We start from the raw sequence: 16,412 nt of genomic DNA, 5'->3' as shown, positions 1-16,412 counted from the left end.
ACTCCTCTCACGACTTTTGGAGAATTCTCTGAACAGAAGTTGCTTAGACTGAAGGGTGAGATAATGGATGTGGAAACACTTTGTAAATTGCCAAGCACTACATATATGTGTACTGTATTATTAAGTGGCCTTTTGGAAGAATTGAATATCTGGTGGTGGTGGTGTAGTCTTTTACTCAGAGAACCTCTCTTGTGGCTCACCAGCCCCTCCCAGAAAATCTTGGAAAATGTACAAAAGGATATCTCAATATCCTGAGATGAACTCCTATTTTTATTCATCCAGTACAAATATTGCAAAAGAAAGATTAAAAGAAAAAAAAACCACAATCATCAAGTTTGGTCCTGATGAAGAGAGAAGAAAAAGTACTTCTGTCCCTTCTTTGCAGAGGTTGAGGTCTATGGGTACGGAACATCCTCCTACTTTCTGGCTTTCCGGTGTGGAGAGAGAAGAAGACTATATTTGGAAACTGAGATGATGAAAAGACAAAAGATATCAATAAATATTTCTTTAAGAAGCCAGATACCCTTGAAGCAGTATTCATTAGGCATATGTAAAACCCAAGTGAAAGGCTCTGGGGGAGGCTTCTCAGTGCTCTGAAGTTCAGAATAAATCTCTGTCTCTGTCTCTCCCCTACCTCCTCTTTCCTCTTCTCTCTTCCCCTTTCCCCCCTCCTCTTTTTTCATCCCTCCTTTTCTCTGTCTCTCTCTGTGTCTCTACTCTCTCATAATTTCTCCCTTTTCCTCTTTCTCTCTCTCTCTCTCATTCATAAATTCTACTTCTCTTTCTCTGTCTCTCTGTCTCTCTCTTCACTTTCCTGTATTTCTCCTGGTTCCATGGAACAGGTAACCTGTCTATCAGTCTGGGCAAAGGCCAATCTCTTAGTTCTCTCATTAGACATCTTTCCAATACATCCCCCTGATGTATGACTAGGACAAAGCCTCCATAATCCTCTTCTCTAGGAATGACACCACTCCCCTCCCTCCAGTTTTCCCTTCCCTTTCTTTTCTAGTTTCTACCAGTTAACATCAGAGCCTCTCAGCATGTAGACTTTCAGCAAATATCATTCATTTGGGGAGAGGAAGAAAAAGTTAAAGGCCTCAGCACTGGGCCAATCTGAGAGATCAGATATATAGAGTGCCAAGTGAACTATCAGAATTCCACCATCACTCCAACGCCACCCCTAGGGAGTTACCATATACTTGAAATTTGGGTCAGGCTTTATAACTTCTCAAAGCACATCTCAATCTATGACTTCATTTTATCTTCATAGCCACCCCAGGAGCGAGCCAAGGCAGGGATCATTATCATAGGAGGAAACAGAGGTGCAGAGAAATGACCTTATTTTATTGGCTCAAGGTTACTTAGCCAGTATGAGGCTTCAGATTTCCTGGCTCCTAATTCAGTATTTATTCTAGCTCACCACTGCCCCTCCATGTCAAAGGCACAATGGGCATAATTTCATTTCTTTGATTATTCAGAGGGTACTGAGCCTCTTACTTTGAATTTATTCACTCAACCAATGTTTATTTTAAATCTTATTTTACTGATGTCTTTTGTTTTTACACCCCTTTTATTTTAGACTATAGCCCTACTCAGTAAGCCTTCTCTTGTAACAAAGATTAAAAAAGAAAGAGACAAAAAGCATCTAAACAAAAACCAGTGAACAAATCCATTTAAGGAGGTCACCTAGATTGCACTCCTTTGGACTTTTCTATCATGCCCCTGAAGGGAGTAACTTCCCTTCCCTCCCCTACTTTTTTTCAATTTCCTTTTGTGTGTTATCTTCACCTACAGATTATGAACTCCTTGAGGGCAGGGGCTATCTTTGTTTTATGTATTTGTATCTCCAGTGCTTAGCCCAGTACTTGGCACTTAGTAGGAACTTATAAATAGTTATTGGCTAACTGACAAGGTCTGGATTTAACAGAGGTGTGCATTAAAGCCAAGAAGGGGAAGTGACTTCACCAAGGGGTTACAGAGTTATTAAGTGGCAGGTTATAGTCTTCAGACTCCCAGGGGTCTAGGAGGCCACTCCACTCCACATGGCGGCATGCCAGTCAAGACATTGGTCTCTTTGCAAACAAAAGACAAATCATAACAACAGTAACATTGCAGCAACTCTTGGTATATGTGGTGTGTGCAGATGCAAAATATATACAGAAAACATTCCAAGTGAATATATCTATGGAAGGAAAGATCCTTCTGGTCTTGAAAGTCTTTGAGTTTGTTCGAATGGAGTATTGGATTTTTGAGTATTCTCTTCCATTCTGTTTTTCAGGTGTCTCCTGAAAGGACAGGTCCTCCAGCCTCTGTTCTAAGCTGTTTATTCTCCTTTTGAGTTTTTCCCCAACTGCTCTAGTTCCATTCTTTTCTTCTTGCTTACATTTCTTCCATCTACTCTTCCATCAAACAGTCAATCAGCAAGGCATACTAGACACTGTGCTAGACAATGGAAACACAAGCAGGCCCCTTGCAGCAGAAGTAGCAGGTGACCATGGGCTGTTGTAATTTTAACCAGTCAGTCAACAAACCCTCATTAATCCCTAGTCACTGGGACCCGCAGATAAAAGTGAAGCAAAGGAGTCTTCACTGCTGGCTACTGGGGAAATAGAACTCACTCATGGATAGGTAAATAGAGGATGAATAAACAAAGAATACACTGTGATGGGAATGGGGGGCTAATAACTAGACACCAGGAAAGACTTCTTGTCAGAGGTAGCCCTTGAGCTGAACTTTAAAGGCACTTAAGGACTGCAAAAAGGGGAGGAAAGGAGAAAGAATGGTCTAGGCATAGAGGGACAGCCTGTGCCCAAAGAGGCAGGAGATGGAATGAGAGATGTGTGGAATAGTAAGTAGGCAAACAGCAAATTTGGTTGGAGTAATGTAGAATAAACCAGGCAGGAAGGGAGGAAACAAACATTTATTAAACACCTACTGTGTGCCCAAAACCATGCTAAGTGCTATACAAATATTATTTCATTTGATCCACATGACAATCCTCTGGTGTGGGTGCTATTACTACTCCTATTTTACAGATGATGAAACTGAGGCAAGCAGATGTGAAATGACTTGCCTAGAGTCACCCAGCTTGTAAGCATCTGAAGCTGGATTTGAACTCAGTTCATTTTGAACCCTGCTCCAGGCTCAGCATTCTATCCACTACTATGGCATTCAGCTGCCTCTAGGAAACCTGGAAAGAGAAGGTAAAACCTAGGCTTTAAATGCCATTATGGTGTAATGGAAAGACCCCTGACCCTGGAGTCAGAGGATCTGGGTTAAAATCATGCCTTTAATACCAATTGCCTGTGTGACCCTGGGCCTCTGTTTATTTGCCTGTAAAAAATGAGGGGATTTGTACTAGATGTCCTCTGAGGTCCTCTCCAGGAGTCGGAATCATTAATGAAAACTTTGGGCCATTTTAAGATCCTCCTTAAGGAATAGAGAACAGTGCAGTCACAGGCTGTGGGCATTTTCTTCTCCCCCCTCAAGTCTCATGTTTTGAAATGTACCTCCTACCCTCCATCCTATCTTAAGAGACCCAAGCAGCTGCTCAACCACCTTGGCTGTGAAAGTCCAGGGCAGGACAGAATTCATGAAGACAAACATCCTCTTATGGAATCAGCATCAGTAGGAGGAGTGCCTCTCTCAGGACTCAGAAATAAGCAGGCCCACATCCCAGGCAGCAGCATGGAAGCAATATACTGAGCAAGAAAATATTCTGGCCTGGCCACCTCCTGGACTAAGGGCTTGGCATTAGCCTGCTGGGTGATTTTGGATTACTTACCTCCCCTCTCTGGGCCTCAATTAAGATTGGGAGAGTTGGATTAAATATTCTCCAAGGCTCTGACATTCTATGATCTAGTGAAGGGAAAGCCCTGGATGGGAGTCAGGAGATCTGGGTTCTAGTCCTGATTCTACCACTAATTCAATATATGACTTAGGATTTAACCCTCTCTGGACTTCAGTTTCATTATCTGGAAAATAAGGGTCTCTCCCACTTCTGACATTTGAGAAGCAGCAAAAACAATGATGGATGTGAAATCAGAAGACTGAGGCATGAGTCCATCTGTGGAGTGGGGAAAATCTCTGCCCTCCTTACCTTACAGAGATGTAGGGAAAAGTCTTTAAAAGCTACAGAAATGTGAGCCATGAAGATGGTGGTGGGTGGTGGTAGTGATTATCCTGATGATGATTAGAGTGGGGAGGGATCCAAAATTAGGAGTAAAGTGATATGGTTTGCAGGTCCATTTCTGATTTATAGCAGCTGTGTGACCTTGGGCCAGTCACTTCCTCTGGGTATCAGTTCCCAACCTGTAAAATGTAGGGCTGATCTAGATGATTTCTGAGATCTCTTCTAGCTCTGAGAAGTTAAGAGACATGTTCTCTCCTAAATCCTCCTACTTCTCCTCTTCCTCCCCTTCTCCTTCTGCTTTTGCTTTTCCTCCTCTCCTTCTCCTTTTCCTCCTCTCCTTCTCCTTCTCCTTTTCCTTCCCCTCTAACTCCTTCCCTTTCTCCTGCTTCCCTCCTCCTTTGTCCTCCTCTTCCTTGTCTCCCTCTTCTCTCCATCCCTTCCTCTCTTTCCCTCACTTTCACACAAAGAAAGTCAGAACCTCCCCTACTAAAAGCTCCCAGAATTCCCTCAAAGCCCAATTTGACACTTTGGATTCAGAACTACCTATCTTTTAAAACTCTGGATCCTTGTGGACCTCTGCAGGCTACTGCAAGCTACATCCCAATTTCCCGCCTTGACCAGGGGACAAAATTCTGGTGTAAGGGTGCCACCCCGAGGTTGGACTAGCAACGACTACATATGTTAGGAATAGGGACTGGGCCTGTGATTTGGCTGACGTAAGTGAACTCTCAAATGGAAAAATCTCTCTACAAGCGGGCTCTTTCTCGCAAACGAATCTTAGGGAGTTGTCCAATGTCACAGAGCCACCATGTGCCAGAGGTGGGACTTTGCTTCTCCTTATAATTAAGATAATTATTGTTATTAGTAATAATAATCCACATTTATTCAGTGCTTCCTGTTTGCAAAGCCCTACATACATAATCTCATTTGATGCTCAGGACAACACTATAAAGTAAATTTTACAGGTATACTCCCTTTTCCAAGGTAGATCCAAATCTGCTCTGCAACTTCTGTAATCTTAGAGAGTTGTCAGGGCTCTGAGAGAGGCCTTGCCCAGGGTGACATGGCCATTATGTGCCAGAGACATGACTTGAACTGAATGGAGACTCCTTCCTTGATTTCAGCACCAGTTTTCTATCTTGTGCCACAGCTACTTCTCAAATACTATTAATTTTACAAATAAGGAGACTGAACCAAGGATCAGAAAGGTTAATCCACTGACCCAAGTAGGAGTGACAGAGGGAGGGAGGGAATAAGCATTTATATAGTACCTACTATGTGATAGGTCCTGTGCTAAACACTTTACAAAATATTATCTCATTTGGCACCCCCAACAACCCAGGGAGGCACGTGCTATTTTTAATACCCATTTTACAGTTGCAGAAACTGAGGTTAACAGAGGTTAAGTGACTCACTAGGATCTAACCTAGGAACTAACTGTAGACCCAGAGCTCTATTCACTGCTACTAGTAAGTGGTAATACTAATAATATTAATAGTTACTAATAATTACTACTACTAATGATGTTAACAATTCTTATTTCCATAGCACTTTCAAGTCTACAAAACATTTCCTCATAGCAACCCTTCAAAGAAGGTAATGCAAATATTATTATCCCTATTTTATAGACAAGAAACCAGCTCAGAGAGTTTATGAATCTTGCCCCAGGCTTACATAGCTAATAGGATCAGAGCCAGGATTCCAAGCCAGGCCTTCTGGCTTCAAGTCCCACATTCTTTAGTACACATTCCACACTTGTAGGGTTGTTTTGTTAAATATGTTTTGTTTTGGTTCAGATTCAGCAATTAATCATTCAACAAATGCAAAAAGGAAACCCCCTACCCTCAAGGAGTTTAAGATTATAGGTTTAGAGCTAGAAGAATATTTGGAAACTTTGGATAGAGGAAGCAACTGAGGAAGGGATAGTCACTTTTCCAAGGTCTCACAAGGATTATGTATTAGACTAAGTGTCAGACACCAAGCCCAAGGCTCCTTCTGTTCATGAACAGGATTATATCAACTGCCATTTATTTTATAATCCATGGCACAGTACCTGGAGGGAAGTTATAGCTTGAGGAAGAAAGTAACCTCCCAGGATCAGAGCCCGCACAGTTTCCCCAAATGCAGTAGTGACCTATGGAACCAGATATTTGGGCTGACTTTCCCTGTGGGCAGGGAAAGATTTAGGAGCTGATGGCATAGACTTCTGGGAGCTGTAATCCAATGGACTAGGAGCTGTCCAGTTGACAATGTGAATTCTTCACCCAGCCTGGATGAGAAAGGATTATAAGATTGGGGGGAGGAGGATACAGAACCAAGTAACTAAATTTGAGTTTGAATTTTGGTTTGATAAAACAGTAAACCCAATGGAGGTAATGCAATGTCAGGCTTCAGTATGATGGATCCAGGAGACAGAGCCATTCTATCAGGTACTCTGAATAGAAATTAAAACTGGGGGTGGAGGGTTAGGGAAGGAGAGTAGTTTTAGAAGCATATTTCCCTGCTCATTGTTCATCCTACTCAACTTCTTGAGAAACTGAGTATGGCTAGAAGGGACTGAAGCTGCTGATTTGTCTCTGGTATCAATGAAAGGAGAGTGAAGCTTTAACTACCTTCCCCTTTCCTACCTGTAAATATTCCCCATAACATTTCTGTTTTTAAGCTGTTCATAATTCTTGATATTTTCATTAAAGCTGGTTATGGGATTCATGCCTGTTATTAATTGCATATAGAGAGGATTGCAGTGGAGCGTCAGGGTTAGATTGGTGAATAGTTCTGAGCCAGTGAATACAGAGATAAAATTGCTAGCAGGGGTGGGGAACCTGGATCCTTGAGACCACATGTGGCCTTCTAGGCCCTTGAGTGTGGCCTTCTAGGCCCTTGAGTGTGGCCTTTTGACTGAGTCCAAGTTTAACAAAACAAATCCTTTTATTAAGGGCATTTGTTCTATGAAGTTTGGATTCAGTCAAAGGGTAGCACTTGAGGACCTAAAGGGCCACATGTGGCCTCAAAGCTGCAGGTTCCCCATCCCTGTGACAGCTAGAGGTTTTCTAAGAAGAAACTAAGGTAAGTGAGAAAAAAAGAAAGCTTTATGGTTTTGACTTATTGATAACTTTTATGATCTCTTAAATAAGGGAGGAGATAAACTATGACTCAAAAGTACTTTCCCTAGGTTTTAATTTAGGTGGGATTGAGAAGGGAGTTGCTCTTGCTATTCTCTCGTTTAAACCTCCAAACCTTGCGTAGTAGCAATCACCCTAACACACCCAGGATGGTCTGCTAGCACAGATTCTTTGATCTGATTTTCTAAAGGAAAGACAACTTCTAAGCAGTCAACAATCTTACTTTAATTAAACAATGCAGACAGATAAATAGAAATAAGTGAATATTCAAGAAAGAATTCAATAGACAGGACTCCAAGGTCTAAACAGAATAATACAACCACCTACATACACCACCAGATTGAAAGAGCATCAGCATCTGAGTAGTGGGGGGCCTTTAACAAACAGCTAGCCAGAGTCCTGTCCAAGGATCAAAAGGTGCTTCTCATGAACAAGTCCCCAAAGCAAAATGCCAACCTCCCAGAATATATAACAAAGATTCAGCCCCTGATTGGCTCAGAGCCAGAAGGCACAAAACCTAAGTGACTCAGCACAGCTTTGAATTATCAGGGTTCAAAGGAGACTAATCCTTCAGATGTTTACAATTTAGCCTGAGCCTGGGAAACTGATCTCCAAGAAAAAAAACAACAAAAATCTCACCTTGTTTGTACTTACATCTTGCCAGATAGTGCTACCTGCTGGTTACAAGGAAGGAAGGAAAGAAACAAGTATTTAATAAGCTTGTATTATGTGCCCCTCCACAAAATGGATCCTCCAGAAGGAACTCACCAATGGAGGAAGGAGGCACGTCTTACAAAAGGGTGAGTGTTCTAGGCTAAGTCCTCAAAGACTGCTGGATGTTCCTTGAACCAATATGAAACTCACCTGTGGGATTTTTGTTTGTTTTCTTTTATTTAGGAGTTTACATACCATTTGAATTCTTTTTTTTCTTTTTTCTAAGCAGAACTTTCCGCATCATTGATTGAAGAGATCCATACTACTACACAAATTTGACTTTCATTATTTTTTTCAGTTGCTTATATTCAGTTTTTTTTCCCATTCCTTAAAGATGAATGTCAACATTGGCTACTTTTGAGGAAAAATTATTGGATACTAATATACATTTGCTTTTCATTTTGCATTTGCCATATTATTTTCAATTTCAACATAAAATCTTCTTTTGATACCATTTTGAACACATAGTAAGCACTTACTAAGTGCTTGTTTTTTCTTCCTACCTTTTAAAGTACATTTAAAAAATTCTCATTAGGATATTTTACTCTCTTTTTCCTTCCACTGAAGTTATTACTCAGGTTTTGTTTTTTAATATTTTTTTGTTTTTTTTATTTTGGATTGTTTCCTTTTCTCTTATCTGTATACTAGCCTTCATTATGTTCAATCAATTGCATCCTTCTTTTGTCTTTGTACATGAATATCTATTAATTACTAATAGTAATACCTTGAAACTGTTATTGATATGTCCATCCAATGTCAAGTTAACAAGTCAATAAGCATATATTATGCTCCCATTATGTACCAGGCATTGTGTTAACTGCATTGCGTTAATTGACTTCAAATAGCAGAAAGAGAGTCCCTACCCTCAAGGAGCTTACATGCTAATGGTAAAAGAGGGGGAAGGGAAGAGAGAGAGATAGAAGGGAGTATATGGTGTGGTAGAGAAAGTCAGAAGACTCAGTAGTTGCTAAATTTGCAAAATTCTGGCTGATAATGCACATCTATTGTCTGAAGTTTTGTTTACTCCTTTGATCTGTTAGTGGAGAGCCCAGCAGTTGAGAGGCAAGCTTAAAGTTATACTTGGGCTTTCACCTCCCTAGGAAACCAAGACAAGATTCTTTCCTTCATAATCAGACCCTTCCTTTGTGAGTGATGATTCCATATTCTCTCTGCCAAAGATGAGAGTTCCACCTGCACTCAGGAGAATGTCCAGTTGCCCTAAGTTAAATTTGTTGTGGGACAGTCTGCAAATGAGACCCGACATAGGAATTTTCTCACCTGCGGTTCCCAGTCATCCTGGAGAAAGACTCTAGAGGTCTGGGCTGGGTGTTCAAGAGCTATTGAAGGACTTGTAGGCATCAGACAGGGATAAGATGAATTGTTTGATAGAAAACACCCAAGGCTTTACATTTGAATACCGAGGGATTCAAGTACAGAAACCCTGGAACCATGCCTCTAGAATGAAGTTTCTGAAGATATGTATGGTGCCTTAAGCTTTGAGCAATATCATAGAATCTGAGGTATATACCTCTATAAGCAAATATAAGCACCAGAAAACATTAAAGCTAGAGTTATACAATATGGGCAACTAGTTGGATAGGGCACAGGCCCTGGAGTCAGGAGGACCTAACTCCAAATCTGACCTCAGACACTTCTTAGCTGTGTGACCCTTGGCAAGTCACAGCCCCAATTTTACCCCACAACAATAAAAATCCACATCCAGATAAAGAACTGATGAACTCTAAATGTAGACCTAAGCATATTTATTTTTTCGTGTTTTTTTTCCCCTTTTGTTCTGTTTCATCCCTCACAACATAATATGGAAATGTTTTGCATGATTACATACATATGCATATACATACATATGTATATATATACATATATATACACGTGTGTGTGTGTATGTATAACTTGTATCAAATTGCTTACCATTTTGGGAAGAGAGAAGGGGAGGGAGGGAAAAAAACTGAAACTCAAAATTTTGTAAAATGAATGTTAAAAATTGTCTTTACATATAATTGGAAAAAATAAAATACTATTTTAAAAAAGTAATACAATAGTGATCATCCATATTAAATAACATGAAGAATCCTTACTCCAGCTTGTCCTGGTAACCCACTACAAATGTCTATTTAACGAGTTCATTTCATCTTGGGTCTTAGCTGTCCCATGCAGTCATCTGGTCCTGGGGAACATTTTCCCTCAGAAATTCTGAAATAAGTCTTGTTCCCAGCACAGTTCTGGAGACATTCTCCTCCTAGCAGATCTGCTTCCCTGGTTTCATGTCACCTGCAGACACTCCCTAGGTAATGCTTCTAGAAATGATAATTCCTAATACTATTTACTAAGGTTTACTATGAACTCTTAAATTTGGTCTTCCAGGAACTAGTTCATGTGGTGAAAACAATCAAATCTTATGGGGTTAATGTTATAAGAAGAACATCAAATTAGGAACTTCCTCTGTCATCTCCCTTCTCTCACTTATCTTCACTCTCTCCCTGTCTACTGACTGCTTTCCTACTAACTATAAACATCCCTATGTCTCCCTCATTCTCAAGAAGTTCCTACTTGAGCCACCCATCCCTGTTGGTTACAGTTCTATATCTCTTTTCCCTTTTGTGTCTAAACTGTTTTGAGAAAGCTGTCTACCAGCTAGTCTCTACTTGCTTTCCTCTCTCTCACTTCTTAGCTTTGCAGTCAGACTTCTGACCTCAACATTCAACTGAAACTGTTCTCTTCAAAGTTACTAATGATCTTTCTCTCTCTCCCTCTCTCTCTCTCCCTCTCTCTCCCTCTCCCTCTCTCTCTCCCTGTCTCTCTCTCTCTCTCTGTCTGTCTCTGTCTCTCCTTCTCTCTCCCTCTCTCTCTCTCTCTCTTCTCTTTCTCTCTCTGTTTTTTGTTTGTTTGTTTGTTTTTGTTCTGGCAATCCAGGTTAAGTGACAAGCCCAGAATCATGCAGCTAGTAAGTATCTGAGGTTGGATTTGAACTCAGGTCCTCCTAACCACTGCATTTAGCTACTTCACTAATGATTTCTTAATAGCCAAATCTAATGGCCCTTTCTCAGTCTTCTTCTTTCATGACCTTTCTGTAGCCTCTGACACTGTCTTTCACTTTCTTCACCTTAATAACTCTTTAAGTTTTTATGACACAACTCTCTCCTGCTTCTCCTCCTACTTGTCTGACTATTCCTTCTCAGTCTCCTTTGCTATATTTTCACTTAGGTCACACCTATTGACTCTGGGTGTCTCCTAGGGTGCTGTCCTATGTCTTCTTTTCTTCTCCCTCTATATTATATTGATTAGAGAGCTCATAAGTTTCCATGGATTCAATTATTACCTCTGTGCATCACTATCTCCATTTTACAAATAATGAAACTGAGGCTCAAATGGATGAAGTAACTTCCCCAAGGTCACCAGTTTCTAAGTGGGAAACCAGGACTTGAACCTAGGTCTTCTTACTCCCATATGTTTCCTACCATACTGCTTGAGGTAGAAAGGTTAAGGAGAAGAAAAGAGAAAAAAGAAGATTCAGAAAGCACATTTAGACAGTTCTGGAATCTTTTCCTCTTCTCTCCTTTGAATAACCACAGTGAATAAAGAGCACTCTCACCTTAAGGATGAGTAAAGATAGTAACAGGTGAAGACTAGAGAAGAAAAGGAAGGGAAAGTTGGAAAGGGTAATAATAATCAGGAGGAAAAAGGAAGACTGGAAGTTTTGCTCTTTTCTTGTACATAGGAGATAAACATCTGAGATTTTTCCAGGCCTTGCCTCTGAGAAGCAGGCTACTCATCATTAAAAGAATTGTATGGCTCTTTTTCCTACTTAGTGAATAGTGGAGCCAAGAGTCCTAGATTATTATAAGATGAGAATTTCATTCTTGTATCTTCTCTGATTCTCAGTTTAGGGTTAGATGATCTCAGTTGATCAGGATTTCCACAGACACAGACAATTTTTATCCCTTTCTTCCTGCTCCACTGTGGTGGTGGTAGTGCTCAGTTATTTTTCAGTTGTGTCCAACTATTTGTGACCCCATTTGGGGTTTTCTTGGCAAAGATACTGGAGTGGTTTGCCACTTCCTTCTCTAGCTCATTTTACAGATGAGGAAACTAAGACAAACAGGGTTAAGTGACTTGCCCAGGGTCACACAGCTAGTAAGTGTCTTAAGGTTAGATTTGAACTCAGGAAGGCTCATGTTCCTGACTGCTAGTATTTTATCCACTGCTCCACTAGAAGAGTCAAGTATGTAGGTCATGTTTTCACTCAACAAATATTTATTAGGCAGCTATTATACTGGGCCAAGTACCATGGGAAATATAAAGGTAAATAAGACACAGTGTCTCCATTCAAGGAGTTTAGATGGAATATAAGACATGCTTGTTAACTTTATTAATGACCTGAAGTTGGGAGGGAGAGTTAATAGAAAAATACCTCAGTAGGCCAGATCTCAATAAAGGGCTAAATCTCATAAAGGATAAATATAAAGTCTTACACTTGGGTTTAAAAAAAACTGTTGAGAGTAGAGAACAGCTAGAGAACCATTCATGTGACAAAGAACCAGGACAATCTAATAAACTGTAAACTCAACATAAGTCGGCAAGACAACACAGCAACCAAAAATGCTAATTTGATCTTAGGTTGGCATTGAAGAATAGGGCATTGAAGAGGGTACCAGCCCTCTGTCATTGTCAGACTACACCTGAAATCTTATGCTATTTTAAGAACTGGATTTTAATTTTTTTTTTGATCCAGCATTGTGATTTCACTGATAAGGGAACTGCTCATGAGGAAACTTCTCAACTGAGATAAGCAATGATATGAAATTTATAGTCTTAGGTAATTTCCCAGGGCAATGAAAGTTTAGGTGACATGACCAGGGTCACACAGTTGGTGTGTGTCAGACATGGTCCTTGAACCTAGGTCTTTCTGACTTAGACACAAAGTCTCTATTCATTGTACCATGCTGCCTTTCTGAGAGTCATGTTTTATTTTATTTGGCAATTGGGGTTAAGTGACTTGTCCAGGGTCACACAGCTAGTAAGTGTCTGAGATGGAATTTGAACTTAGGTCCTCCAGACTCCAGGACCAATGCTCTATCCATTGCACCACCTTGCTGCCTGAGAGTCACATTTTAGAAAGAAGTTTGATAAACCACAGGCTCCCATTTCCATTTTCCTCCTCCATATTCCTACTTCCTTTTCAGAGAAATTCACAGAAGCAGCCCAAGGCAATTTGCACAGCCTTCAACTTTTGAGGAAGATGAGGAAAGATGGTAGGCTCACCTTCTGGTGACTGAACAAGAAATGAGATAAAAACAATGAATTCACCTTAAGCCATTTCAGAGTGGGAGGCTGAGAAAACCATTGAACCATCCTGAGACAGTTCATTTTCTAATCTGGAGCCGTTCTGGCCCTAGAAGGATGAAGACTTGTAACAACTAGTATGATAATCATTCCACAGAAGTGTTGTCTCTGCTGAGCTTCTGGGGGATGGAGACCAGAGCAGAGAATGAATACCAATTCATCTGAAAACCAGGATGGAAGCTGGTGAAAGAACAACTTCCAGGACATAGAATTGGAGGAGAGACTTGCCAAAGAGGAATGTGAAAGAGGATCAAAGTGCCTGAGGGGAGATTCCAGTGAAGGAACAACAGGTCAAATAACACCAATCAATCAATCAATCAGCCAAACATTGATTAAACACCTGCTATGTTCCAGGCACTGTGCCTGGATACAAAGAAAGGCCAAAGACAGTATCTACTCTCAAAGAGCTCAAAGTCTAATTTATGAACAATTATATACAAACAAGATATGAACAGGATAAATTGGAGATAATAAACAGAGGGAAAGCCCTAGAATCAAGGGGAATTGGAAGTCTTCCTGCAGAAGGTGGGATTTTCACTGGGATTCGAAGGATGCCACCAGATGAGGAGTCCCTGTTATGGACCTGTTCTTACCCCTTGCTGGGGCCCTACCTAGTGTCATATTGTCAAATTATGAGGGCTGCAAAGGTCTTGGCAGGGCAGAGTTAATCCACTAGAAGGAAGATCCTTGATCTATGGGATCATATTTAGGCCTTTCACCTAGGGCCTTCCTTGAGACAGTATGGCAAGAAGCCATAAGGGCGCACAGTAGGTCCCTGGAAATCAGTTAAATAGGAGAGGCCTCTTGACTCTTTTAAGCCAGGATGAGAGTCCTTTCAGTGTCCTTTATTAGACAGATAAAGCTGTTCTGTATTTTGAAGTCTTGGGCATCTGAATGCTTCTAAGAGGAGGGGGGGTGGGAACTGCCAGTTACTGTAGTTCCCAGGTCACCCCGGGTGGAAGCAGCAAGTCAAAGAACTGAGAGGTCTCTAGCGTATGTACGCTTGGGGTCATTATGCTAGGTAGGAGTCACTGACTTTAGGGTTACGTCAATATTTATGTATCTGTCATGTGAAAGAGGTATTAGGTTTTGGTTTTGTTTTAGTTTCTTGGTTTTGCTTGGCTCCAGAGAGGGCAATGAAGAGCAAAGAAATTTCAGAGTGGCAGAGTTAGATTCTTTTAGTAAGGAACAATTCCCTAAGTTGTGAACTGACACAACCATTCTGCAAAGCAATTTGGAACTATGCCCAAAGGGCTATAAAACTGCATACCCTTTGACCAGCAACACCACTACTAGGTCTGTACTGTATTCCAAAAAGAACATAAAAAAGGGAAAAGGACCCACATGTACAAAAATATTTATAGCAGCTCTTTTTGTGCTGGCAAAGAATTGAAAATTGAGGGGAGGCCCATCAACTGGGGAATAACTGAACAAATTGTGGTATATGAATATAATAGAATTCTGTTGTGCTAGAAGAAATGATGAACAGGCAGACTTCAGAAAAACCTGGAAAGACTTGAATGAACTGATGCTGAGTGAAGTGAGCAGAACCAGGAGAACATTGTACACAGTAACAACAACATTGTGTGACTTTGTTAGACTTAGCTCTTCTGAACAATGCAGTGATCTAGGACAATTCCAAAAGACTCATGATGGAAAATGCTGTCCATACCCAGAGAAAGGACCATGGATTCTGAATGAAGCATTGAAGCATACTATTCTCTCTGTCTCTCTCTCTGTCTCTCTCTCTGTCTCTCTCTCTCTCTTCTTTCTCATGCTCTTTCCCTTTTGTTCTGATTCCTCTTTCACAATGTGACTATGTGGAAATATGTTTAATACGATTGTGCATGTATAGCCTATATCAGATTGCATGCCATCTTGGGAAGAGGGAGGGGGGCAAATTTAGAACTCAAAATCTTATAAAAGCCAACGTCGAAAACTAAAAAGAAAACACTTCCCGTAACCAGAGCTATCCACAAGTGTAATGGTTTGTTTTTGGAGACAATGAGTTCTCTATCCCTAGATGTCTTCCATCAAATTTTGGAGGCATATTTATTGGAAATTTTTTAAGCAGAATTTCTATTCAGATATAGATTGGACTAAGTGAACTCTGAAGTCCCTTCCAATGCTGATTCTACATTTGAAATCAATAGGTTGGCCTAGGTACATCATGAATATTATAGAGACCTCAGAAAGTCATGAATCTCTCCAGACCTATGCGTTCTTTCCCCCAAAGAGAGTTTCTCTGATTCAGATACAATTGTAGGCTTATGAAGAGCAGAGACTTTCTCTTTCCTTGTCTCCCTTACAGTATCTAAAACCAGTCATTATTCAGTGAAGAGGATGTCAACTGATGGGTCTTGCAATGTGGCAAGGATAAGAGTGGTGGATTTAGAGTCAGATGGTCTGTGTTTAAATTCCATTTATTTTTATTTTTATTTTTTGCTTATTACCTGTGTGACCAACTGGGGTCGGGAGGGGAACAATCATATTCTCTCTAGGTTTCAGTTTCCTCATCTATAAAATAAAGGTATTAGATGAGGTGAACTTCAAGATTCCTTCCAACTATTAATTCTATTACCCAAGTTCTGAATGGATCATCTTGAAGGTTTCTTTGCAGCTGTGACTCCTATAATCCTGAAACTGGTTGACTCCTTTTTCTAGTCTCATGCTTAATCCTCACAAACACCTCATCACTTCTTTCAGAAAAGATTCTTCAACAATAGATTGGCTTTGCATACACCCAGTGGGTGTCCCACACTATCTGCTTTGAGTGTCAGCCACCTGCAGTCTCTCCCCGTAGGATAGCAGCGGAGGAGAGATGAGTGGGTAACTCATCACGGATAATTGCCTCTCAGATTCACAAACCTAGTTGTTTGCAGCTTGACTGGGGAGTCAAGCTATATTTTATTCACCAGCTTTGGTGACGTGTCAAACAGTTTGAGTTCTGAAGGGTGTGGAAGCATTTGTCAAGCACCCACAGAATTACAGCATCTCAGAGAGTGGAGATGGAAGGGACATCAGCAGTCATCTAGTTCACATTGAATTCACTCTGAACAGGAATTGCCTTCACAAAATCAGTT

General features: G+C 40.7%; 1 protein-coding gene across 3 annotated transcripts in view; it reads right to left on the bottom strand.

The window, feature by feature from the left end:
* Positions 1–271: 271 nt before the first annotated feature.
* The window catches only part of BAG5 (BAG cochaperone 5), a 40,769-nt gene continuing 24,628 nt past the window's right edge, over positions 272–16,412 (bottom strand). For 2 of the 3 annotated variants that reach the window (XR_011971853.1, XR_011971856.1), the window contains one exon: positions 272–466. The gene's annotated coding sequence lies outside the window, so the exon portion shown is untranslated. Of the gene's footprint in view, positions 467–3,361; positions 3,430–16,412 lie in introns of those variants that run through there. The other variant, XR_011971854.1, reaches the window with a different exon arrangement.

This window comes from Notamacropus eugenii, chromosome 1, assembly GCF_028372415.1.
Source record: "Notamacropus eugenii isolate mMacEug1 chromosome 1, mMacEug1.pri_v2, whole genome shotgun sequence".
Classification (NCBI taxonomy): Eukaryota; Metazoa; Chordata; class Mammalia; order Diprotodontia; family Macropodidae; genus Notamacropus; species Notamacropus eugenii.
The sequence above is the reverse complement of the archived record's forward strand: the minus strand, read 5'-3'. Positions and strand labels throughout refer to the sequence as shown.